General features: G+C 43.1%; 1 long non-coding RNA gene across 1 annotated transcript in view; it reads right to left on the reverse strand.

Annotated features, from left to right (window-relative positions):
• Positions 1 to 25,311, reverse strand: part of LOC142891394 (uncharacterized) — a 90,836-nt gene extending 65,525 nt beyond the window's left edge. The window contains exons 1-2 of the long non-coding RNA XR_012927266.1: positions 25,187 to 25,311; positions 10,567 to 10,836 (exon numbers count right to left, since the gene is read on the reverse strand). This is a non-coding gene — a long non-coding RNA (uncharacterized LOC142891394). The remainder of the gene's footprint in view (positions 1 to 10,566; positions 10,837 to 25,186) is intronic.
• Between the last annotated feature and the right edge of the window lie 1,608 nt (positions 25,312 to 26,919).

Genomic DNA, 26,919 nt, shown 5'->3' on the forward strand with positions numbered 1-26,919 from the left:
CAAATTATACCGTGTTTCACAAGGGAGGCTGAAAGAGTCGGAGGGTTTCCCAGGCCTGGACGCCGTGCTAAAGGTTCCCACCTCTGCTGGTAATAGCAACCTAAGCTAATTAACCACAGGCATTTAATTTGAGCCAGAGGAGACCTGAGCCTCGCTCCGACGGCTCCCAGGAGGAAGCAGGGATGAAGTGAGGGAGGGAGTGGGGAGGGGTAGGGGGTGCGCAGGAGTCCCAATAAAACTGGCAGGATTTAGGCTGGAGGGTGGGGAGGTGGGGGGCAGGCCAGGAGGTTCGGCCCGGAGCACCTGTCACACAGCCTGGGAGCAGTGAATGCTATTGATGAGCCGAGCAGGGCCGGGTCTCCTGCACTGACGGGCCTCCTGCTCGGCCTCCTCAGGATCTCCGGCACAAAGCCACCAGGATTGTTGGACGGCTGTCGATCACACAGCAGAGAGAGAGAGCAAAAAATAAAATACCTGGGCCTGGAAACTGAGCCTCGTTTCACTATATGAAGGGAACGCTCATCTTTTTCGAAATTCCAAAATTGTACAGAAAAGAAACGTCCATATTTAAACTCTCATATCATGTACTCTATGTAGTCTATCCATTGCAATATTACACAGAATTAAACATATCTTGAATCAAAAGTCACTATATGTACTGTACTGTTCTCTCATAGTCCCATACATTACCTACTGTGTGCAGATATGGGGAAACACATACAAAACTAACACTAATGCTCTTTACATACTACAGAGGAACGCTATACAAACTGTGAATCAATCTGATTATTTGGAGCCAACCAATGCATTATTTATCAATTTATGCTCTGTTCAACGTGTAGTTCATTTTGTGTTTTTTATATATTTTTTTAAAGAAATATAAAACTCGGGAATGATTAGCCTGTTTATGGAAATGATTTAGAACCTTTTGTTTTTGATGTGTTGTTCATGTATGGACAATTAAAAAATAAAATGAGCCGCTTACATGAAATGTACAAAGGGGAGGTCATATAAGCTTAAGCTTCAGCCTTTCGGTCAATATAATTTTGTTGTTGCTGTATCCTTTGTTATCTGTTTGTTTGTATACGTGCAATTATGAGCGAATAAACTAAACTGAACTGAACTATCAGTGAAATTCCAATATATGAGTTTCATCCTTCCCTTATTTTTACATGCTACACCTTTATAAAGTGCCCTTGTTCTGTCAGAAAGCAATTTAAAAAAATTAAATAACATTTACAATACGTAATAGTCATATATGTATATACATAAACAATATGTTTACAATAAAACAAATTACCGTAAATGTTGTACATCGGCTCTTTATCAATTAATCCATCCAATTTGTTCAATTGCTCTTTTACTGAACTGATTATGTATTAGAAGAAGTGTCTTTTTGCCATTGTGCGTGTCATGACATGAGTGTGTGTGTGTGTGTGTGTGTGTGTGTGTGTGTGTGTGTGTGTGTGTGTGTGTGTGTGTGTGCTTGCATGTGCGTGTGTGTGTGTGAGACAAGACAGGTTGGTGAAAGAACACAGGATGAGGTCTCAGAGTTCTTCTCTTGCTGCTGGCTAAGCTCCCCTAAGGAAATGGCATTAGTTCAGGGAGAAGATGGGACGTCCTGTGAAAACCCAGGGTGATATCATCTGCCGGGACTGACCTTTGACCCCCTCGTCTGAGAGGTCCACGGGGACGGCAGGGGCTCATGGGTATTTGAGGGGGATAAGAGAGCGAGGAAGGACACCGAGATGATTGAATTTTGTTTTTAGGGTCCGCGGAAGGGGGTTTGAGGATTTAGGACGAAATCAAGAAGCCCTCCTCGGCCTTCTCCTCTTCCCTCCGCCGTCCACCAAGACCCTGCAGCTGTCCCTTTTCCCTCTAATTTTTCTCTGTCAGATTTCAGCCTATAATTAGCAGAAAGACCTCGGTGACTTTCCGCACACATGTGAGTGTGTGCTGGGGCAGCGCAGAACGAATGCTCTAAATCCCCCTCACCCGGTACACACTCAGCCCTGAGCGCTGCCAAAGTCGAACCGATGGCAAGAGTGACAGGTTCACGTGTGGAGACTCCGGGGCCTGAACTTCGCTCCCACCGGCTGCGCAGCCTTAAAGGGCAACCCCGCAGAGGTCTTCGCGCGCGGTGCCAAGGGGCATCTGGAAGCTCCCGCGGAGTCAGAGGTGCCCCTGCTTCGGCCGTCCTGCACTCAAAGAGCAGTTCAACCGAGGCGAGCAAGACTGAGGGTCTGCGAAATTGCCCAATGCGCCCCAAGCGAAGAGCGTCAAGAAATCGTGGCCCGTGTTTTTTAGCGGGAAGCGAGGTCAAAGGAAAGGCGGAGAAGTTCTCCACAGCCTCCCGCGGAGCCACCGTTGTATAACCAAAGAGCAAGGTCGCGCTGGTCAAGATCTGTCCCATCAGTGATGAGTTCAGGTGACGTCCAGCTGGTGCGACCAGTGGCTGATCACTGGGTCTTCCCAGAAATCCGCTAATGTCAGGGTAATTGAACCACCTGTTACTTTTCTGACTTCTTAAAAACAGAGAACACTGTACACGTTCTGAGCATCAGCTGCCTTGTAGGTCACCCGTTTGATTCATTACTGGGAGTTACCCAAGAGTTCTGGGTCACCCAACAACTGGGATTATGTTTTATTTATGGGTTTCTTTAAAGGCCAGCATAACAGGTTTCCGTTGCCATGCCTCTTCTGCAAAAACACATCTCTTTTCATTTTTTCAAAGTAAAAATGAATGGAGTGTGTTTCTATTTTGGTAAAACAATTTTTCTTTATCAATTTTATTTGTCAGGCTTAAATTCATTTTTGAATAATTAAATTTTACATTGTTATGATTTTTAAACTAATTCAAAAAAAATAATTACTTCTGTAAATAAATGTCTAACAGTAAATTACATCATATGTGTATGTACATTTTTCTCCTTCAATAATTATTGCTGTCAACAATTACACCTCATTGTTGAATATGTGAAATTTAAAATTTAACATCATTCTTTGGGTTTTAATTTTAATGTTGATTTGAAGTTTTGAGTAAACTTCAAATGTTGAAATACCTGAAAGTATTCAAAGCAGAAGAATAGGTAATATAGATAAAAGATAATAGATAATATTCTAAAAACATTTGCTCCATTATTGCATTGTAAGAATGCAATGTAACTTATATGAAAGCAAAGCTAATCCAACATTTAAAATAAAGTTAAAGTTATAAATTTAAAAATAACTGCAGTAACCTGCCAAAAAAGAAAGGCTGGCTTCACAAGGTAAAAAAAAACATTTTATTAGATAAAACAGCTTTTTTTTAACAGCTTTTTAAAATCTCGCCTCTCGCCTTTCCAATAAACACATGCAACGGGGCTGCAGTATAGTTTTAATGGACATGGAGGAAGGTCAGTGCGAAAGGCCTGCTGTGCAAATCATGAAATCCAAGCGTAACTATTTCCAGCGCGATACCAAAACATAAGTCAGCGTGCAAAATGAGACAAATGCCGCCTCACATTTGGGACGTCGTAGTATTTCCGAGGAAAGGCGATACTCATCCTAGAGTAAACCGTGTCGTTAAAGGTATTACAAAGTCGTTCTTTCGCCCCTTTTTCTCACACTTCATTGGGGAACTGCTCTCGTTTACCGAGGCCGCCTGCGGTTATGGTGGATTTGTGTGGTTTATCAAGTTTTCCTGGATTTTCTCCCTGAAATTCACAACACTAAATCACGCATTTGTCTACGCAGATGTGAGGACTTTCTCCGCCCCCCCCCCCCCTCTTTTTTTTTTACACCCAGCTCGCACAAAGTACCTTTTGATTTTTTTTTTTTTTTGCTGGAGAGTTATGTGCACTCACTGACTGCTGCACCATTAGCCAGCATCCATGGGAAATGCACTGCAGCAACAACAGCAATTGTCCACGCACAATTCACAGTGCCCTTGTCCACACGTATGCAGAATTGAAAAAAATATCCCTCTAATGGGCTTTTCTTTTGTCTCATGTACATACGACTGGATATGTAGCGCGGCTGGGGAAGTCAAGCGCCAAAGACAGCAAGAGGTGGCGCTATAATTTCTCAGCATTAGGACACATCAGGCTGTTCAGAGGAAGTGAAAAATGCACAGCAACAGAAAAACAATGGTAAGGTACGACAGAAAGGTCATTAAACGTAAGAAAATGACAACTGACACCAGTAGTCCTCAGTGTAGTAAGGAGACAAGAAGTCAGAACAATAACATAAAAATGTTGGTAGCAAAACTAAAATAACTAATTTGGTTCTGTCTACTTTTTTTTTTTACTATTACTTTTAGAAATTTAATTTAGTGTTGCCAAAAATTAAACAGAAAAACCATAAAAACGCGCTCATGTACACACGCACACGGTAAAGTGGAGTTGTCTTAAAATCTTCACACTGGAAGGAGTTCTTAGCTCAGAGGTTAGCGACCCAACTAACATCTGTTAGTGACCCAACCCATTAAACCCTTTTTTTGTTTTTGTTTTTTGGCTTCTTCTTTTTTTTTTTGTTTTTTGGCTTCTTCTTTTTTTTTTTGTTTTTTTTTTAAGAGCCGCGAGCATTGCAGGCCAGACCTGAAAGACTTCACTCAGTGTCCTAGGGACATTACGGCCATGTCAATGCAGCAGAGGGGAAAAGGCATAAACAGATAAACACTGTCAACCTGAAGGGGGGGGGGGGGTGCTGTGAAGTTAAATGAGGACGGAGGGGGAAAAGCCAAGTGGGGACACCGAATCGAATGAAAAAGATCGAGGCGCTGCGCCGTGATTGACACGTTTGTGTGGGAAAATCTCCACTGTATAGCAATGTGACCATGGTCGCTGGGAATAACACCAGCAGATGGATGGAGTGTCTGATTTTGCACACTGACCGGCGGGTAGAGACGGCACCTGCTTGCGCTCGTGCGTGCGCGCGTGCGTGTCTGCGTGCGTGTGCTTTGTCGATCCGGACCGCCATTGCAAATGATCGTGTGCTGGTGCGGAGAGCTCGATTCTCCATGCCCGCAGTTTTGGCACAGGAAAAACGTATTAGATTCAAGGGACAAATAATTAACTGACATCAGCTGGTGGGGTCTGGCGAAAGGTTGCGGCTACAAATATAGCCGCTTTTCTTCCCAATAAATCGTGGCTGACGTGGGCAGAGGGCCTTCGGATTGACAGAAAACCCTGCGAGGCATTCGCTGCGGGCCTTGATTAATGTGACAGAAAGGTCTTTCAAGTGTGGCCGCAAATAGAACATCAAACGCTTTGGACAACAGCAAAGCAACGCGGTCTGAAGTGGCCGTCCGGCTGGGAGAATTTGTCCGCGGTCACCCTGGAGGACAGAGGGAGACGTGCTGTGTCCTTGCAGAAAGTTACAGTTCTAACTGGCTTCAATACGTTGCTGTGTTTTATTGTTTATGTACCCTGCATTAAAGGGAGTGATAGTTGTGGTTGTGATTCTGAGATCTGACAATGACGAACCATGAAAACTTCAATCTAAAAAATAATTTAGGTCACAGTTAAGTCTTGAAAAGTGGATTTGCATGATCACAAATGTTAAATTCACATTACTATCATCAGAAATAATCTAATATGTAATAAAGGAATGAAGTATTAACCTTTAAAAACACTGAAAAACACTCGGTTTTGAGTTTTTACTTTCCTACCAGGTGGAAATAAGGTGGAAATAATATCCACCCACTTTATCTGGTGCAACTGCTCAACTAAATATTAACGCAAAATAGCTGAACAACCAGCATTTCGATACTTTTAGAAATGCAGGCGTGTTGAGGTTGACTTCATTCAGGTGACTTTGAACCTTTAACCGTAGGGGTTCAGACCATTGGGACTGTAGTATCCAACAACCTCCGGCATTGAATGAAAATGCCTTGTTGATGCCAAGGGTCAGAGGAGAATGGGCAGGCCGGGTCCACATGACCAAATGGTAGCACTAACTCAAATAATGGCGGCACGTGGGGCTTTAGTCAGGGCAAGAAGGTTGTGGGTTCAATTCCAGGCCTGAGACCTTTCTGTGTGGAGTTTGCATGTTCTCTCTGGGTCTGCGTGGGCTCTCACCGGGTTCTCCGGCTTCCTCCCACAGGCCAAAAACATGCACGTGAGCCAAATTGGGAACTCTAAATTGCCCGTAGGTTTGTGTGTGAGTGCGGATGGGTGAATGTTTGTTGGTCTTTCTATGTGGCCCTGCGATGAACTGGCAACTTGTCCAGGGAGTAACCCTGCGCTCGCCCCATGACAGCTGGGAGAGGCTCCAGCAGACCCCGTGATCCTGGGTGCAGGAGTAAGGACGCAAGATTGATGGAACTCAAATAACTCATTACAACCAAAGTATGCTGAACACCATCTCTGAACGCACCATGTTTGCAGCAGCAGAGGACCAACCAAACTAGGTGTCATTCCTGTCTACTCTTCAAACAGGTTCAACAAAAGTGGCCAATAGAAGACTGGAAAAGTGTTTGGACGTTAAGGGACCGAATTTGAAACATCCACCACGGATGCGTGGATCCATCCTGTCTTGTACGGATTGTTCGGGATGCTGCTGAGGGTTGTCAATGGCAGTGAGTTCACCAAACTCAAATGTTCTCCACTGCCCACCACATCTAAGCGCAATACGAACTTGAAATATACTCTGACGAATGTTTCCCGTCGCCTTGTTGAATCTCTGCCACAAACAATTAAGGAAAACCAAGGTGCGTGACCATCCAACAACTCAAGCCGACAATCTGTGGTTTTTGGCCAATGATTCCGTTAAATTGTCAAAAGGCTGGTGCAAACCCATTTCATCGGCAGCCAAGTACTCTGTGCTGCTACCCTCCTACCGCGGCACACTTGCGAAGACTGTCAGTAAACACCTCGGCATGTTAGTGTTGAGAGACAGTGCTGAGCTGCCCAGAGGACAATTATCAGTCCGTAACACCCAGACGTGTGTGAACACCTTAGGCAGCAGGATGGCAGCAAGAAACAGTCAACGACAAAAAAAACAAAAACAAAGCAAACAAACCCAGAGCTGATCCACTTTCCAATCAGGCGCGTTGGTGCCGAATTGTTGAAAGGATGCTGATTCTGTCGTCACAAAATTATCACCTGCCTTCAACGAAGGGTGCTGACGGTTCCGAGAGGAGCAGGCCTGCATAATGGGAGTGTATTTTTGGCAGCTGTCGTGTTGGCAGTTAATGACAGAGCTGATGGTATTTCTGCTTTTTATTGGCCTGTCAGTTCTTATCAGAGGCTTTCGCTATAAAACGGCCGTGACAGAGAGGCCGCGTTCCTGAAAATATGCTGGCCTGCTGCGGTTACAGCCGTTTCCCACCAAATGCAAAGGAGAAGTATTTTTAAACTTTGTGCATTTGCTGCATTGATAATGAGATTATTCCCATTGCTGAGTCAAGAGTTAGGATATTCTGCCACAGAAGGGCACATACTAGATGGTCTCAAGACAAAATTCCCATTTGGGTTGGAGCCTTTCAGTGTGCAGTGGCATTCACATTATTTTAGTAAGCCCCAATCTTGGAGCCTCCCCAATGTCATCTACATGTAACTTGATCTTGATCGGGCTGCGTTCAACCAAATAGCACATACTTTTGCAGCACCTACCATTGTCTTCTCAGGTAAGTTCTCAATCATCATTTTTTTGTCTTCCTCTTTGTTTACCGGAGAAAAACATGATGTCAGACAACGTTAATGACCCGCCAGGTTTGTTTTTCCGCTGGAATCGCACCAGTACCTTCGAGAGCTCCTGTTTGGAGGACTGCACTGTCAGCACCAGCTGATATTCCCCTCATGTCTGTGGTTTCTTGTGTTTTTGGAACTGGTTAAGACTTGATAGGTCTTCTCCAACTGTGTCCCTTTTTTCAAGAAAAGTTTCATCTTTATTCAAGGGTTTCCAAAAAAAAAAACATTGACCTCAAAAACAAAAACTGGACAGCTGGGCACGGCACTGGTGATCATGTGGTCTTTATGGCAAATTTACAGCCCAAAATTGTTCAAATAGTGAGTAATAATGCTGGGAAAGGAAATGTAAAACCAAAATTAAATTGTTTAAACAGTAGTGATTCACTGACTTCACTGAGGTGGGCCTGTCAAGTCTACCCGGTTATGCAAGAGTTGTCACTGCTTCTTTCAGGAAAATGTACTTGGAATCATCAGACTACACCATTTCAGCCAACATCTTCAAATGTCTCTGCAGCACATAATTCCCCTGGAGATGCCGCTAGGTCCAGAAATTACATAGTGTATCCTTGTTGCTTTTACACCCAACTTTTAGAAATAGGTCAGTCCTGCTGGCCAGATGAAGATAATAAATGCTGAAACTGCAATTAAATTAAAATGACGTTACCCTCACATTATGACAACTGACACAAATCAAGGCCATAGAAATATATCCACCATTCAGGTGCTACTTTGCCAAAGTCATTGCTTTTCCGTCATGCTCCAATCTATATAAGGTATGACAACAATTTCTGTTCAAAATGCTCTGGGTGTTACACACTCGCTCAGTGTGCTCTGTAAACAAGGCACAAATCCCAACAACTTTGCACACAAAGTTGAGCTCAATTTCAGCCTCCAAAGTAAACCACCGTGCCCGAGCCAGCGCTCGGCCTTCACAAAGGCCCACTGTAGTTATCACCTAAAGTGTGAACCGACTGCTCACTCTGCTTTTTATATGTGTGTATATATAAACAATGTGCACAGCCAAGAGCAACATCATAATTTATTTACTATGAAAATGATGAAATTTCTGGTGCTGGCCTGTCTCTCAGCTTATCTTTGGCCCAGCGTGAACCTGAGCGCTGAAATGTTATATAACTTTCAAATTCCTGCGGCGTGGCCCTCTGATATTAACAGGCTGCATGCCCTGAAGGTGTCCTAATGGGTTTGATTAGCGGACTAGCAACTAGCGGGCCCACGAAACCTGTCCTTTAACCCTTTATGCGATATGGAACCACACATTGTATTGTCCGGAATTATAGATGGTAATTTGTTTGACTCTGAAACATTTTTTAAAAGTCAATTAAAATCATTATCTTCAAGCATTTCACTAAGTGTCCAAAGAAGGGGTAAGCAGTATTATGTGAATGTGGGCTCAAATAGATGTGCTTGAGATGCCAGAGAGACAGTAGATACACTGAGGAAGAGGACAAGGGATAGGATATGTTGATGAATGACAATGTGTCTCACCAAACTGCAACCTAACCACCTTGAATGTATGACACAATAAGATTCTCTACTTGATGCAGAGGTTGTTCAACTCATTTAACGTATTAAGAATTGCTTTACATACCAAGATGTTAGCAGTAATGGGCTAGTTTGAATGACCAGGTGCACCCTGGTAGATGATTGATGAGATTGAAGGGGATTCTTGGAGGAATCCAACAGCATTGTACTGCCTATTCACCCTGTTCTTTCTCAGAGAGCCCATCCTGCTGCACTGCAGTGCATGCATTGGCTCAACCAAGACGGGACCTGGATTTGTTGATCAACTTCAGTGGATAGCAGGGAATGTTGCATCATAACTCAAAACCATGTCAATCTACTGAACCATGCCATGTAAAATACCATCAAAAAAGTTAAAACCTACACGAGACTAAATGCTTGGATAGATGTTCAGATTAATATTCATTCATTTGCTTTATATTTCAGCTGCTTTTTATTTATAGACGTTATATACTGTGGTTGAGAGCTGTACCATGTGCTCTATCTATATCCCCGAATGACCCAACAGGTGCAACCTTGTGCACTGGCACAGTGCTCTGCCAATGTATCCCCATAAATCAATTTAGATATAATTACACGCAACACAATTCATCTGTCAACATTGGTCTCCTATTGTGTATTCTGAAATGATAGTGATGAAATTAGTATAGAAAGCTATTTTGACGGGGGGACTGATGAAATTTAGTCTTTCATTTCAGTGTAAACAAAACATGCGCACTGATCCAACCTTTCATTCAGAGGTTCTCATCGGTGGAGATTGGAGAGCTACTGGTGTGCCATGAAATTCCTTGTGCACAAGGACAAAACAGTGAAATGGGCGTGCATCGCTCATACTTCACAATTTTTCAAAAGCATAATGTCATCTATGGGTGAGATTACGATATTATGAGATTATTTGTGACATGTTTCCTTTAAATTTACAATACCTCATGAAGGACAGGTACATTGTGGTCTTCATGGCATGTAGTTAAAAGTCTGACTGCTCAAATGGGTAAAAGAAGTAAAAACTAATTAACTAATCTTTCATTGTCAATCCTCAAACAAACACTATATTCATACCATGGCGCAGCACCACCTTCAGTTGATGATTTTTTTAGGTCTGTGTCCTTTATTTCAATTGGTAATATCTGGTTGTTTAAAGTTTTTCATTTTATCTTATTCTTTATTTTTGGATTTGTATGCTTGGACTTCATGGCTTAGCGATGTTAATGTGTTATTATTATGTTTCATTAATTTGTTTTTAGCGGCATGTGCTATTGTTTTCTGTATTATTAAATTGTTTTCAGCTGTCTAATGTGATTCCAAAATGCTAGGAACAGTTGATCGTCTATTGCCGTGTTGGTTAACTAACCTTGAACCGGCAAACAGATCAGTTGTTGTCACCGTTAGGTTGCCCTGATCTGCTCCAGTGAGGTTTCCAGGGTGGATGGTGCCAGTAGTGGATTGTTCGGGATGTGACGTCGTGGGCTGTCCGTCAAGCGGTGGAACTCAATGGAGCACTTCTGCGCTGAAGCGAGGTAGGTTCGCTGGAGCGAGCATTGTTTCCATCCTGTGCTCCGTAGACCACACATAGATTAATAGACAACGGCCTCTCAGTCTGCCATTGTTGCCATCCTGTCTCCTACACAAAATGGAAAAAAGGTTCTGCTAATAAAAAGTTTGCAATTTTAATGCAGGGTAAGGAAGGTTAGTGTGAATTACATGAAAAAGGAAGTCAGAATTTCGTGAAACAAGTCAATGTAAAAAAAGAAAAAATTTTGTGAATAAAGTCGCCGTGAAAAAAGACGAAATTTCTTGAATAAAGTCGAAATTTCGTGAATAAAGTCGTCATTAAAAAAAGATGAAATTATGTGAATAAAGTCGACGCAAATAAAGTCGAAATTTTGTGAATAAAGTGGATGGTGGATTAACCTTGTTACCCACAGTTAAAAGTAAACTGTCAAACCTTGTGCATCCCACAAGGTTCACCCACAGTACTCAGGAAACTGGCGAAAACGGAAGTACTTTACTAGACTTGCGCACAAAGCCTTTCGACTTTATTCACGACATTTTGACTTACTTGACATTAATTGCAAAATTTCATTCACAAAAAAATATTAATTCTTCTTGTGACCCTAATCCTCTTCCGTAGTAGTATGTATTATTAGCTTACTATTTTTTTTTTATTTATTTATTTTTTGGTTACAGCAAGGACAAATACCCAAAGACATAAGCCTGTTATATCAGTATATAATGTTGTTTTTTATTTTTGTGAAATTTGATTATTAACTATTTCTTACTAAACTACTATGTCTGAATGCACTGTTAAGATTATTAATCATGACTCTATTCAAATATTTTTTTAAGCTCTTTATAATGATTAAACACTTGTGTCAACATGCATCATCAATGAAAGGCAATAAAATAACAGCTTGGTTCCACAAGCTGGAAAACAGCAGCCAACACCAGAACGAAAAACATAGAAGGATCACGTGTTATTTTCCCACCAGCCACGCAGCCACACGCTCCTTGACCAGTGACAGGCTGAGGATGCGCGACACGTGCAGCTGGGGAGCGTGCTGATTAATTGGACGAAAGCAATCAGTGTTTGTCTGAAATAAATGTAACGACCTGGTGACACAAAATATGAGCGATCTGAGCGATCTGCCAGATGGCGGCCTGACAGGAGGAAGAGTAGGTTGAGTGTATAACATCACATGATAGAATAGCAGCTCAAATTCAGGAAGAGGTAATAGCTGTTTTTTCATGGTTTGTTTTATCCAAGTACCAAAAGTGATAATTTAGTGGCTATTTTGAGTATGTAGCGGGTGAAAACCGGCTCTGCCCGATTATGACTAAAAGTTAACTAGGCCAATATAAAAGGCGTTGACTAAACAAGTCCTGTGATTTGGCATCGGCGAGACAAAGTCCAAGTTTGAAAATCTGAACTGGAGACCAAGTAATGCGAACAGACTCTGACCATATGAAACCGCACTTGGCCCAGCGATGGAAAAGTAATTCTGAGCCCCCCCCCCCCTTCCCTGGTACTGTAACCCTATATCTGCAGCCTAGCCATAGCTGAGGTGATTAAAGCAGATCTGAGCCAAGCGAGTGAAATGCAGTCTACAGGAATGTTCCACTTGACCATCCAGAGCATACCAAGTAGAACGAGATGTTGCGTTTGGGACGAGGGGTTTAAGGTTTCACCAGACCTTCTAATGTTGTAGCGCTCAACCAGACGCTCAAGTTCATGAAAGAGTAAGACGTGCAACGTGGCGGCCAAGACGGACGGTTGATTTGCGACTTGCTGTAATATTGATGGAACATTAATTACATTAGCGCCGAGTCCGGCCCCGTCTTATTTTTAATGATAGGCTCTCTTTCCACGAAATTTATCAGGTCCCAATAAACACTTGAGAACGAAATCTCAAAATGAAACCAGATGCTGTGCGAATGTGGGGCAGCACAATACTAAAGGGTTCGCAGATGGCAGCGCCACAAAATATAGTCATTACCACCGAGTAAGAGAAAAACTAGGAAGGCCAACAACCTGGGTTCAATACAAAAAACCGTGGCAGTTTTTGGTGGGAATAAATTGTCGCCTAAAGAGCTCCAATTGGATTTACCCTTGATTGGTCTTTGGAGTGTCAATGGCTAGTGTTCTTGTCAGATTTAATGCAGCCAATCCTTCTCGTTGTTTTGTACTTGAGAGAAAATTTGGAGGTTTGAGAAAATCAGTGATGAAGATAATGAGTTGGTTGTCCAGTTCATTTAATGCAACTGATATTTTTTCTTTTTTTATGGCTTGGCTCTGGCGCTCAACTTAGGACATGTTCTCATATGTATGTTCAAATGACAGTTTCTCAGAAAGACAGCAAGTTCACTTTGTGCTTTTGACTTAAAGTGCTTGAAATTAGCTTTTTACTTTGTCGGTGCTGCATTCAAAACTGCATGGTGGAGACTGATGAATGAAGCCGTCCGTTATGATTGCGGGAGACCACTGAAGCACCTGCTTTGCTCCTGGACGCACACACAAGCACACGCACCTGTCACAGTGATTTGACACTCCTCTCTCGCAGCCAATTACCATTTAGCACAACGCAACAGGCTCCTCCAGCCTCAATCCAATCTCTCCGGTCCATCTGTTCACTTTAAACGCTACATAACAGTTCCGGGAAACGAACGAAACCAATTACAGCTGAACGGCCACACCACGAGTTAAACCTTAATGTAACTAGATCCAAAAGTGTTAAATATTCAATTGAGACGGCAGATGGAGATCATAGAACCGTGCACCAGGACTGTCACAAAACGAGGGGGAACATGCAGGTCTAAACATTATTGGCGTCCGCGGGGCCTTCAAACTTTCACCCGGTGCGTTCGGCTCCCGATCTCTCATCCCACCTGCCTGAGCAGTTAATTAGCAAAGAAGACATCTCCAGGCAGGACACTGCGGTGGCACCCCTGTGCGCGGAGAATCGAGGTGTTAAAATGCTGAACTGATTTATTAAGTTCTAATTGTTGGTGTGGATGTCTCGCCGTCAGACAGGGTGGCTGAGGTTACAGGAGGACTCCGCTGAGTGCTAACTTTTGTCAGCTGGTGGATTCATGTCGGCGCAAAAAAGCCTCCCGCTGAGGAGAGGGAGTATTTTTGAAAAGTCGCAAAGTTGTTGCCGCTGCTTCAAAAATTGCCCTCTTGTGTCCTGGCAGGGGCACCGTTTGCTTTTGTTTGTTTGTTTTCGCCCTCAGGCAAGCGGATGATTAATGGCAGCAAGCGAGAAAAGAGTGAAGAGGACGGACGGACGGACGGACGGACGGACGGACGGAGGGATAGGATGGGTCGAAAATATCCCACGGCGGTGGGTCGGCGAGGGCAGCGGCAGGGGTCGCCGCGTCGGCCCCCGCTCGCAGTCTCAGGAGCGTTCACGGGGGCCGGCGAGCACAAACGCATGACTCGCTGTAGATAGCAGCGGGAGATTGAGGAGGCTCAGAAAAGCGAGGGCTCGTCTGGCCGCTGCTATTTGCGGAGCGGCAACTCGGCCACAGACGCACACTGTCACTTTGTGATGGATCAGCGGAGGAGCGGCAGATCAGGTGGAGGAGGAAGAGGAGGAGAAAGAGGAGGAGGAGGTTTGATTACAACACAGATTTGAAGGGGAAAAAAACCCTCCTCCACAACAGTTTCCTGGAATGAGATGGTTGCAAGAATAAGTATCGCAATCACAATACTCTCACAATGCCAGGTATCGGAACATTAAATCCCATTCAAATCTACATGACCTGCCTGCCTCATTCCTTGTGGCTTGTGATTGTATACTGAACATTATGAAATGTCCATGAGTGTTTTTCTTCCATGTAACGAACGTTTTCCATCGGTCATTATTGTCCATTGTTGTGACGATGCTCATTAATCTATGTATTGGAGCATTGTGTTTCAACGACCATTTTCCCACCTGGGACGTTAAAGTGTATCTCATCGTCATCACCATCACCATCATCATCATCATCATCATCATGAGCAGGTGTCAGCCAGCCACTAGAGGCGCTGTAGGATATTCAGTATTCAAGAAGGAGCAAGATGACGGAGATTTTCAAGCCAGCACCTTCCGATCTAAAAGATGACTTATGGGACCGCGAGGATTTAACCAGAAGAAATGTGGTTCGTCAGTTGTGTCACACACATACACGAGTTAAAAAATTCAGGAAATACTACGTAGCTGCGGCCTCATTTGAAACAACACAATGCAGATGAGATAAGTTTGCGATACACATCATGGTTTGTGTATCGTATTGTATCGTGAAATCCAAGGCCATGGGCCCACAGCACTTGCACTTTGTTACGTTCTTTTAACATTTTTGCAATTCTTTCTGTTTATGCATGTCAAGCATATTTGTATGCAGCTACATTTGCATGATCTTTCGATGTCAACAGCACACATAGAAGCACAGGCTGAGGTTTTAATGCACAATCATTTATGTCAATATAATTTTGGAGGTGTTCTGCAATTTGTAATTTCATGATTATTATGATTTTCACAACAAATATTACATTGAATTAGAGGTCATCAGGTTAAAATAACACTATACCTTAAATAACTACAAGATTGTCGGTTGCCTTTTTCTCCTTTGAGCTGCACCTGTCTGATTTCATGGGCAGTACAGTGACACGTCTCCTCCTGCTGCACTTTACCATTTTTTTTTTAACCTCCACCTCCCTCCCCCACCAAGCTCCTTGTCCTCCCATCAGTATTTGAACTGGGTTTGGAATAGAACTAATGACCTTCAGGGCAAAAGTCTGCAGGTCCCGTCACAGAACACCAGCTGGCCACCCTGAGCTGTGCCTTCTGTAATTTACAGCTTGAGAAATGTTCTCCATTAGCAGGAGCAGGATGACAAAGAGCAGAAAGCCACGATGGTGGGGGCAAAAAAAACAAACAATGAGCTTGTGTGTGTGTGTGTGTGTGTGTGTGTGTGTGTGTGTGTGTGTGTGTGTGTGTGTGTGTGTGTGTGTGGCATGTGTGTGAGCGCGTGCGTGCGTAAGTACCAGGTGTGGTAGCTACAGTAATAAAGGCTTAAGTGTTGCTTATGTTGATTATGTTTTTATTTATTTTTTTTTATATGCACATGCATTTATATATGTGATATATATGATATATATTTTTTTAGATTTTACAATTCACAATATAGCAACTTCTTTTGAAAGTGAAATTGTCAAGTGTATTAAAACTCTGTCGAGAGGCTGTGTTTGGTATTTTAATTACCACTCTTTAAATACATGTAAAACAGAACAGCTACAACTGAGTGATGAAAGTTGAGCCTACATCTACGAACAATTTTCTTATAATCATAACCAAATCCCCACAACTACACCACCACAAAGCCCAAGAGGTTTCGGCGACACTCTCCAGTAATAACGGACGTTCAACACGTAATCCATATTTTAATTGGTCGTCGGGGGAAAATGTTTTGTCATTTCGAAGCCCCGGTCAGCTGAGACCTTATCTCCGAGTCTGTCTGTCCACTGGAGAGACTTTCTAAGTAAAGAAGACCAGTGAGAAGAGGACAGGGACTAAGGGTTACTCGGAAGCACACCCAACACATCCATCCACCTTCACCTTGGACGACGGTCAGCCCAACACGTGTCAGGATAATTATTTTCAGCTTGTCATAATAAACTGGAACATTCACAGCCGCTGCCATCCAACATAGACGGTGAAGCAACCTACAGCCTTATAGAATATGAAACAAATACTCTCCTGTCTACAGTACATGCTTTACCCTGTCAGGGCTGTTTAGTGTCCTCACACTTGGCTTGGTTTTAAATAGGTGAATGCTGTTCGCTAAGAATTTTGTTGTCATTTGCATAATTTTATGCTTGTAGTGTCTGTCTTTTTGTGTGGACCCCAGGAAGAATAGCCTTCACTACGGTGATGACTAATGGGGATCCGTAATAAACAATAAACACTACATGGCACATGTAATGATTAGGTAATGATTAGACTATATTGGAAGCGGGGTTCTTAGCAACCAGAGGAACTCTTGGAAGTGTGTTAGGACGGAATTTAGCTCAGCAACGACAAGTTGAAATTGGAGATTTCTCCATTACGGAGAACAGTTTGAGGCAACAGTGTCCCAACTTCAGATCCCATTCAGTCCCTTCATTGGTTATTTCAAACAAACCAACCATCTAGGGTGACGGGGATGCAGAGGCCTGTCCCTGCTGTCTTGGGGTGAAAGCGGGGGTTACAACCTGGAAGTTACCCAGTTTATCAAAGAGCCACAGTTTAGAGTTGCCAATTAGCCCAACTTCCATGGGGAACACCAGGAAGACCAAGCCCCAAAGACACAGGGAGAACATCCAAATTCCACACAGAAAGTCTTGGGTGGGAATTGAACCCGCAACCCTCCTGCTGGGAGGCTACAGCACCCTGCCTTTGAGGTCTTTGAGGTCAGACACACTAAAAACCCTCGATGCATTAAGAAAATATTGAAGTCCACAAGCAGAAAGGCCACTTTCCAGGAAACTATTTTTTTTTGTGTGACAAATGAAGTGTTTTTTTTTTTCATGCAGAATAAAATAGAAGTTGTCGATATAGAATTTCAGCGTGTGGAAGAAATTAAAAGTTTGTTGAAAAAGTTTGATGAAGTCACCAGAAACAGCCAAGTCTTGTGACTTCTGTGGCTAATATTCACATAAAGGAGATCGTCACCGGGCAGTAGACCAGAATGTGAATCTACTGGCTGCTTTCATGATGTGTCCACCCTGGCATCACAGCTGGCATAAGAGGGACGTGACGTCAAGTGGGGAATCAGGAAACGGCCACACCGTTTGGAGTATGCTTTCAGATCATGTGCGCCTAAGTATATTAATATAAAACGCATATCAAGCAAAGGTAATTCAACTAATATAGTCCTGGCCAGGCTCGGGTGCCCTGCCTGATTTCTGCCTCCGCTTTTCAGGCAGGGCACAGCAGGAGGATGCCGCGCTGGAAGTTGTCCAATATAGCACATGTTTGTCTGGGAGGGGAAAAACGATCCTTTGCGGCGAAAGTAAGAGGTAAACAAACAAACTGTTTTGCCGAATGTCATCGTCTCCCTGCTGGGCGTTTGTCGGCGAGGGTCAAAGGGGCGGTGGGAGGGAAACAGAAGTGGAAATGTCATAAATCAGAGGGATTTTAGAATCTGATGACAAACCTAATTCCTGTCTGAAAAGAGCCGAGCACCCCCCACACCCGCCGCCACCAACGCACGCACCGCCCCCCCACCCCGCCGGACTGTCATCGAAGCCGGCCTGTCATCGAAGCCGGCCTATAAACATCGCAGCTGTCACCCAAGCTCGTCCGGACCGCGAAGGACATGCCATCGTGCCTCTCACATGTTCGTCCGGAGGGCCAATTCTGGACCGAGGTGGGGGGGGGCAGCGAATTCCACTTTGCATTTTGTCACATCGGGCCGCAGCGGTGCGGACTGGATCAACCCCCTCACTCACTCACGGTAGAGCCCGCCCCTCGCCGCCTCTCCCCTACCTACGGCGACTCTCCGCTGTCTTGTCTGACCATCTGTTGAAGGGCATCCGCTCCTGCAAGATCTTTTTATCCTTCCACCAGTCGGAAAACAGGCTGTGAACACTTAAAAGGGGAAATCTAAATATGCGTGTGTGTGTGTGTGTGCGTGGGCGGAAGGGATTGGTGGAGGTGGAGGGCTGCTGGATGAAGCACGGAGTGGTGATGGGTGAGAGTGGGGAGTCCCGGGTCAACGCGCCGTGCTAAATGTTGTCACTGCGAAAGGTGAGTAGAGGAGCTTTGGAAGCCATTTTCCACTCAACAAACGTCTGCATGTACCCCCCCCACCACCACCCCATAGCACCCCCCCCACTCCCAACCCAACACACACACACAGAGTGAGAGAGAGAGTGAGAGAGAGAGAGAGCGAGGTAACTAGATCCCTACCACCTTACCCAACTAAAACTGGCGGCTCACTCACTACGGATTAAAAATATAGAGATTAAAGACACACACACACACACACACACACACACACACACACACACACACACACACACACACACACACACACACACACACACACACACACACACACACACACACACACACACACACACACATTTCGAGAGAGGCCATCCAAGAATATGAGGAGCGTGTCCCACCAGCCCCCCAAACGGCGTCTTAAGTTTAACTTCGACCGTGAGACGAGAGCCTCCACTCGGTCCGCTTGACGCGGACACAAAAAGTCTGCGATACTCTCGCGATGCTCTCATTATATTCCGCCCAAACGTTCAAAGTCCTGGCTGCCAACGGCCAGTGGTTTGGCTCGCACCCAGCCTAACGTCCCGGTCGCAGCCAGAACAAAGGCCGTGTTTAAACATGTTTATTTACGTTGCCATTAGTACATAATCATTTAAGCATTAGCACCCAATTCTGAATTTCTCTGAGGCATATTAGCAGCTGCTGGCTAACACGTTTAGCATTTATTTACAACAGTTTGCAGCTGCTAAACCTAGCCCTAATTGAGAGCCCGTGTAAGCCAAATATCTGCTGGAGTAACAGCCTTTGAGTCCGAATGCTGTGTGACTTACTGAGGATGGAAGATTTAAGGTTTGAAGTGGGAAAGTTTTTAGTCACATAGTTGTGTATGTTACGCTATTTAATGAATAAAAAATAATATGGTAGTTTCGCTTGATTTTTTTTTGTTTTTCATCTCAGACTTTTGATGTAGTTCAAAATGCATACTTCTGCTCTGCTGCAAACATAATTAGCTCATATTTCTATATGCTTACACGCTATTAAGTATGTGAAAATGCAGTGCACTGTTCGCACACTTGGTCCACGGACATAGTGAGGAGCGATGGACACTTCACACCTTCTAGAAAACCCTCAACGGCAGATGTGGCGTAATGGTGTTAGCATGCTAGCTACATAACTGCTGGCTTGCAAACATGCTCCCAACTATGACGACACATTTTAATAAGACATTAAGATTGTGGTGTGTGTTCCGTGATCCGTTACTGTTATTATCATCACAAAACATTGCGTCCTGCATTGAAGCAAATTGCTCTGTTCAAACAGACCAGTAAAGGCTAACTAACATTTTTTTTTACACAACTTAAATCGTAACTGAAAGTATTCTGAGTGTTTTTGTTTTTAGACATGATCATAACAGTGTTTTCCAAACCCCAGTGGTTTGAATTCCTAATTGCTGCCCTGCGTTTCCCTCTCAGGGCCGGCTGACTCGTAAATGTCAACATCACATCATAAATAAAATGGGTACATGTCACAGGGCCTACTTCCTGTGTAATTAACTCAATGTGTACTAATGTAAGCTCTGGAGAGTCTTTGTGTGCCCTCAACGTGTGCCTGACGACACGCTAACAACGTGGCAAAAACAAAAACGCTATCCAGTGACGGCAGCTTAACGAAAATGCAACACTTTCTGACGCAAGTTCCAATTAATTAAAATGTCCGAGTCGAGCAGGCGTTGATCTGTCTGGCCAGCTGCACTCTGACCTCAAAGCAGCCCCACAGAAACATTTTTCTAAATCTCATCTGGCCTAAGTAGGAACTCGTCTGTCAACACCTTTAGCTCATGTAGCCAAAACAGTGATTATACCGATGCCCTTTGCTGCAGCTAATTGAGATAACAGCAATGTGGGAGAGGAGGAATCGCAGCAGGGGCAGAGCTGCAGCAGACTTCAGGGACTTGTCTTTACCTTCCTGCCACCATTAGGAACCTCCAGATGGAACATTTTCTTGATCTGCTAGCTTTCTTTCATCTATTTGCAGGGAACAGAGTTCAGTGAAAGCGGAGAGATGGCAAAATTTGTTCAACGATTGAACTGTATATCACGTTTAAGCGGAACAATCAGATTTTGCTGTGCTGTTAAAGCCAGGAGATGGATCTTTGGAATTTCCTGGTGGTATGATGGGAGAAAATGTACATACTTGTAGTCACTTTTACATTCGTAGACACACTCGATATATACAGTATGTATTTTTTAATAAGTGCCTTTGTGAATGGTGCTCTTCTTTTGTATTTATAAAAACAAATGGCTGTATCATAGTGTTATTTTAGATTGTTCTTTTCTGCTCTTGCCTCTTTCTATACTGGGAATGCTGTTTTTGCTCTCTGTCTCGCATAAGCATTGCCACTTTGTCATTTCATTGCACATCCAGCATGAGCATGTGACGAATAAAGTTCTTGAATCTTGACTCTTGAAATGAATTGCGTGTCACTGCTCTGTTCTCTGCTCTGAGAGTTGAGGCCGATTAAAAAACAGTCTATGGGAGACTGACGGGGCTGGATGAGCTTTGGAGTTTATAATTGAAATGTGAGCGATCCAGCTGCCGTGCAAGCTTATGTCCCCACCACAGGGAAGGATTGTGATGTCCGGGAAGGTGATCACAGCAATAGTTATGTAATTGGTTTTAAGTGGAAGGGAGTGCCAGAGCAGGACAAGAGGACCCTGGCTGGAAATGGACGGTCCAAACACAACACAACGCCGCGCTGGCCGAGATGAGGTCTCAATCTGGCCGACAGAAGTTTTCATTATTAGACGTATGAATCTGCGCCTCACTCCTCATTGGCTGAGCCAACTTTAAGGCCATAAAAAAAAAAAAAAGCCATAAGCATCAGACACCTGTGGCCACAAACTGCTAACTGACTCATGCCAGCCTTTGGGCGTCACATGGCAACTGCTCTGTTGGGCTACTGTTTAGGAACTAAACAGCAGAGTTACTGTTGAGGAAGTCCTTTGTGACGTTCACCAGACAACATTTACAATGTTGACTGGTGAATTTATATTCAAATAAAATGTGTGTGTGTGTGTGTGTGTGGGGGGGGGGTGATTCACACCTCTGACAATGCTTGCAGCAAAAGGGAAATTAAACTTTATGAGCAAACATTACAAAATATAATAAATATAATATAATAATAAAATAAAAAAAGATATCTTTTTTTTTTAGGTGACCATTATTACAAGACGTTACTGGCAGCGAACATCATAGCAGTAATATCCGTGGTGCCAGAGCTGCCTGTAGGGAATCTTGGGACCAAACAAATAAATAGATGTATTTTAAATTCTAAATATAGATTCAATTCATATGGAACATGAACATGAACATATGAAATGTTTTAATAATTGCCCATTTACTTAAAAGCAAAACTTAAAACAAATCATTACTCTACGCTTAGCTGACTTAGTTGCAAATTTGGATGTTACGCTCGTTTACGCACTTCTCACCTCCGCAGCTGTGGCTGTTGTACTTTAGCAAACAGAGACGATAATAACTATCATCTTTTGATGAGGCCCATTATGCGCCTGCCATGCAATTAACAAGTTAAGCAATGCTGCGACTCGTTTCAAATGGACCGGCAGTCATCTGACTGTTCGAGTGTGCCGCGCGGGGGGGAACCTCACAGACTCGTCCTCAATTAAAAGTCTCTTTCCATTGGGTCTTTACCCATGGCTGTAAATTTAACTTGGCATTCCTTCCTGGAGCAGGTGTGAGGGATTAGGCTCAGATGTCGCACAAACTGTACATGTTGTGAGACATCTGAACTCCAACTCTTTCGCACACGGTTTCAGCTTGTGCGAGAGCCAGCGGCGGCTAAACATAAACGGCATTTCGCTCCCAACACCAAGAGGGCTCTGACAACTGGGGGGCAGCGCAACGACAAGTGTCGGCTAAACATGAGAATGGGAACGAAAACGCAGAAGCAGGTCTTGCTCTCTCTCTATTTTTTTTTTTTTGCACACAGGGAGACAAAAGAGCTGGAATCCCCGACGGAGCAACACCTGCTGACATTACAACATTTGCTTTGCCAAGACTTCATGTGAGCGCAGAAGCTGTGTGAGGTGTGTGCGCGTATGTGTGTGCGCGCGCGCCCATGCGTGTGTGTGTGTGTGTGTGTGTGTGCAGTCAGGTCGTTCATCTTTAAAAGCAAGCTATTAAAGGATTAAATATGATAGTAGCCATCACGTTTTGTTTTAGTAATGATATATACATTTGCAAGATGCAATTATTCAGAATACAAAGACGACAAACTCACCAGGAACGACAACAAGTTGTGTTTACCAACAGAAAGTGGCAGGTTTAAATTTTAATTTATAAAACTATGACATAGCGCATGCATATTTACAAATACAAAGTTTATGTTGGGCATTTTAATATTTTCTCCAATCATTTTGTTTGACTGCAACACAAAAACATTGATATTAGAAGACACTGTTTATATATGCTTAAAAACCCGCTAAAACGGTTTGATCTGAAAGTCAAAACCTGGCGTGTTATCTGTCAAAGTGCTCTAGCAGTAGCTGGAAAGATGGCTGCACATTTCTGCACATGTGCCTCTTGTGTAGTGACGTTTGCATCTTGACAGTGCTTTAGGAGCCAGACTAAAGAGAAGGCTCCAACGGATGCAATGTACCTACTTTTTAGAGGGTCAACGTCTATTTTATGCACCGTTCTCTCAGTTAAAGGCGACAATAGAATAAATTTGACTCCTTGGAGTTAGACGGAAGATCTTCCAGCTTGAAGAATTTCAGAGTAAATTCACGAGGATTGTTGTTGTATGATTTAAAGATGGATTGTATTGGATTGTTTGCATTTAAAACCCAGAAAAAATAATACAATACCACAAAAGACACAATACCCTCAAATGACCTACACATACAACTCCAGTAAATGGTCTTCACTCACATCAACGTGCCGGTCTTACACAAATACATGCCATCCTGTGTCCTCACCGCTGTGCATTACAAGGACCTACACGGGAACATTTGCAGAGTCAGATCAGTTATTTGTTGACGCACGTTTTTGATGCCCAGGTTTTCAGGAGCTGGCCTGACATGCGCAGCTGCTCCGAGAACCTGTCCCCGAGAAAAACACAAGAGCGGAGCTTCCTCTCCGCCCACGTCGGCGCATGTCGCAACCCGAGCCAAGACGAGCCTTCCCAATGAGTGCAGGTTGGGATTTAGCTTTCAGCAGGCCTGTTACTGGGGATTATCCCGCCGTCGTTTGAAAGTGTTGTCCGGACCGCAGCAGAATGTTGTTTTATCAGAGGAACGACTCGGACCCTGAGCTCTGCCGACGGCTTCGGAAATGTCACAGCAAAAACTCTGTGAATCTGTCCTTGGCACCTACCCAGCTGGTGCAGGTGAGGTCCATGAGAGCGAGCGAGCACAGCTGCCACTCTCCAAACTCGCATTCAGACACGCACCGGCAGGCATGTATGGCCCCCATAGATAGATTGATGGTGGGTGGGGGGGGGGGGGGGCGGCCGAAGGGCTACAAGGCACTCCTGAAAGCGGGCCAAGTTTAACACAGCGGACACGCTCTCAAGCCCGCAGTCATAGTAACATTTTATGTGACAAGCATTATAAAGGTGATTTATAGAACACATGTGTGTCAGGGTTGAATATTTTCCAGAATATTTAGCCAGGGTTATTAAGCCTGTGCTTTTAGAATCTGCCCAAACGTTGTCCCCAAGGCTGAGCGTTAAACAAACTTCCTGGGACAATAATGAGTGCGGAGAATTTAGAGCTCGCTGTGCCTGACGACAAAAAACCCTGACAAGGACGCAGGAGATTCCCCTCGGTACGCGACGCCTTGTGTGTATTGTTTGGTTTTATCAGATGCCCCTTCGTGTTTGCCACTGACCTCTGGCCTGTTGCATGTGAGTACTGTCACAATGGAAGCAGACCCATGCCAAAAGTGCCAACAGAACTCGTAACACACTAATGTCTTTGATGTAAAATGCCAAAAAAAGACAAGCGAGTACAGACGACAGGTGTTGCCAATCGAAATGGTTCAGCCAACATTCCCCTGGCATGGAATATCAAACATATGTGATTTAAGATTTCATATAGGATGCTCTGTTTAAAAAACAAAAAGTCTTTCCCCGATTGTTTTTGGAATCATTACTGGATTATTGGCTTTAGTGGTGGCTTCAGTTGACAACAACGCTTCCGCAAGAGCTTTAACACAACAACTTGTATCAAATATAACCGGAGTGCCTTATTATGTTCGTCATATAAAGTAATTCAAGATACAGCCACCAACGCGTATACAATTGGTCAGTTTGTCCGTAAGACTTAAGTAAGACATGAAACTTTGATCTGATCTCTTGTTACATTCCCTCCATCTTCATCCTCTTTCGTTTAGCCATTTCTGAGAAATAGAATCCAGGCGAGGATGTTCTAACTACGATAAATTAGTTACAGGGATACCTACTGTAATTATATTGACATGTGTAAAAACCATAGAATGTTAACTTTCAAAACGGAAAAACCACATGAATGTTCTTCAAAGGGTATAAAACAGCTCTCGTTTTATTTTATGGTAACGTGTTTCCATTTTTTTGATAAGATTTTAAGGGTTAACAACAACCTGAATGTTGCAATAATAGGGGAGCTCAGTTCGTTACTAAGAAACGTATGGAGAACATAAAAGAGTTCTTTAGTATTTAATACCTACCTTGTTTGAAGAAGCTTCTTGAAAGTCCTGCCAGATAGACAACAGAGCGAAGGCGTTTGGTCCACTTCCTGGTTAAGCTAGCCGTTAGCCAGTCTTTTCTTTCCTCCGAACTAAATAAGACAAAACGTTTGTCATTTGAACATTTTGGGCCATCATTTGAACGATGCGACCCCATAAGTTCCTGTCTTAAGTTCAATTTCCCGCTCATAATAACGATAAAGAAAATGGATGAGGAAGTAGATGATCGTTCATGCTAGTGCCTGGTGCTTTCGAACTTCTTTCTCCCGTACGACATTCCTTTCATTACTCTGCAAATCACTTTACGAAGTTGACGAAATGAAATCAACCCAAACGGTGGGCAAAATAAGGCAGCGTGAAATGACCACCTGTCAATTATTTACCTAACGTCAACAGGTTGCTGACTGGTTAGAAAGTATCGGCCGTGACGTTAGCCAAAACTATCTGCGAATCACAAAGCTTGTTCGTCCATTCTCCAGTCGAGCAATTTCCGGGGCACTGGAATATTTATTAGATATCTAAAATCTGGACCTGGGGAGTTACAAGGGATATAAGAAGATTTTTATTTTTATTTTTTATTATTTTTTATTTTTTTGAAATGGTTGAATAAATGGTCAGTTTGGGCAATAAAAGTCAAAGACGTTATCATATACAGCTTGTTGGTGCTGTAGGATTTATTTACATGTAAAATGACATGAGAAGGACATTAAAAATCTAAGAATGTTAATTTCCTTTTAAACATTCAGACGTAATTGGGGAACTTTCCATTCGTCAAAATGCATGAGACAGCGTAAAATGACTTCATCAAGTTACTGTTTTGAAGCCAGTAATGGTGACTATAAACTTCTCGTGTAATATATTTATAGTAATACTATTGCATGTAAAATACCCATTATGGTTCTTGGCCCCATAAAGGATCAGAGCAATTCAAATTAATTTCAATTAAATCTGGTCCAAAGTGTTTTACAGGTGGTCTTGGAATTGTGTCAGTTTCAACAGCCCTGCATAACGCTCACATTTCTACTGGCTGTTGCCCTTGCTAATGTCATAAAAGTTTAAAAAGAAAAAATTTGGGGTGGGGGGGTTGGCGGGGGTGTCTGTTCCTCAACAATCAGTTAGAAACTACAATAGTTTGTGTCTTTTCAGCTCCAACTTCCTGGACAAATTACAAACTACTACACATAGACACCTTACCTTTCCCACTGCAAGGACATGCACTTCTAGACATGCCTTGAGTTCTAGATAGATAGATAGATAGATAGATAGATAGATAGATAGATAGATAGAGACTTTATTGATCCCTTTGGGATGACTCCCTCAGGGAAATTAACACTTCCAGCAGCAGTAGTACACACCAATGGAAAGAGAAATTTAAGCACACAGATTAAAAGAAATAGCAGCACACAGATAAATAAATAAAAAAAATAAAAGAATATTTAAAATAATTACTCATATACATATATATATATATATTCTATGGAATCACAGGAGTGCCAAAATTAAAAATAAATCACAGGAGTGCCAAAATTAAAAATAAATAAATAAATGCAGAAATCGAAGTACAAGGGTTTATTTTGTCATTGCTTTTTCCCTTTTGGCATTGTAAAACACAAATGGAAAAAACAATGACAACATTTTTTGGAATACCTTTTTTTTTGGCCTTTTTCTTTTGCCTTTGTCTTTTCCTTTTGCATTTATTTATTTATTTATTTTTA

This window comes from Nelusetta ayraudi, unplaced genomic scaffold, assembly GCF_046127955.1.
Source record: "Nelusetta ayraudi isolate G7.1 ecotype Tasmania unplaced genomic scaffold, CSIRO-AGI_Nayr_v1 ptg000031l, whole genome shotgun sequence".
NCBI lineage: Eukaryota > Metazoa > Chordata > Actinopteri > Tetraodontiformes > Monacanthidae > Nelusetta > Nelusetta ayraudi.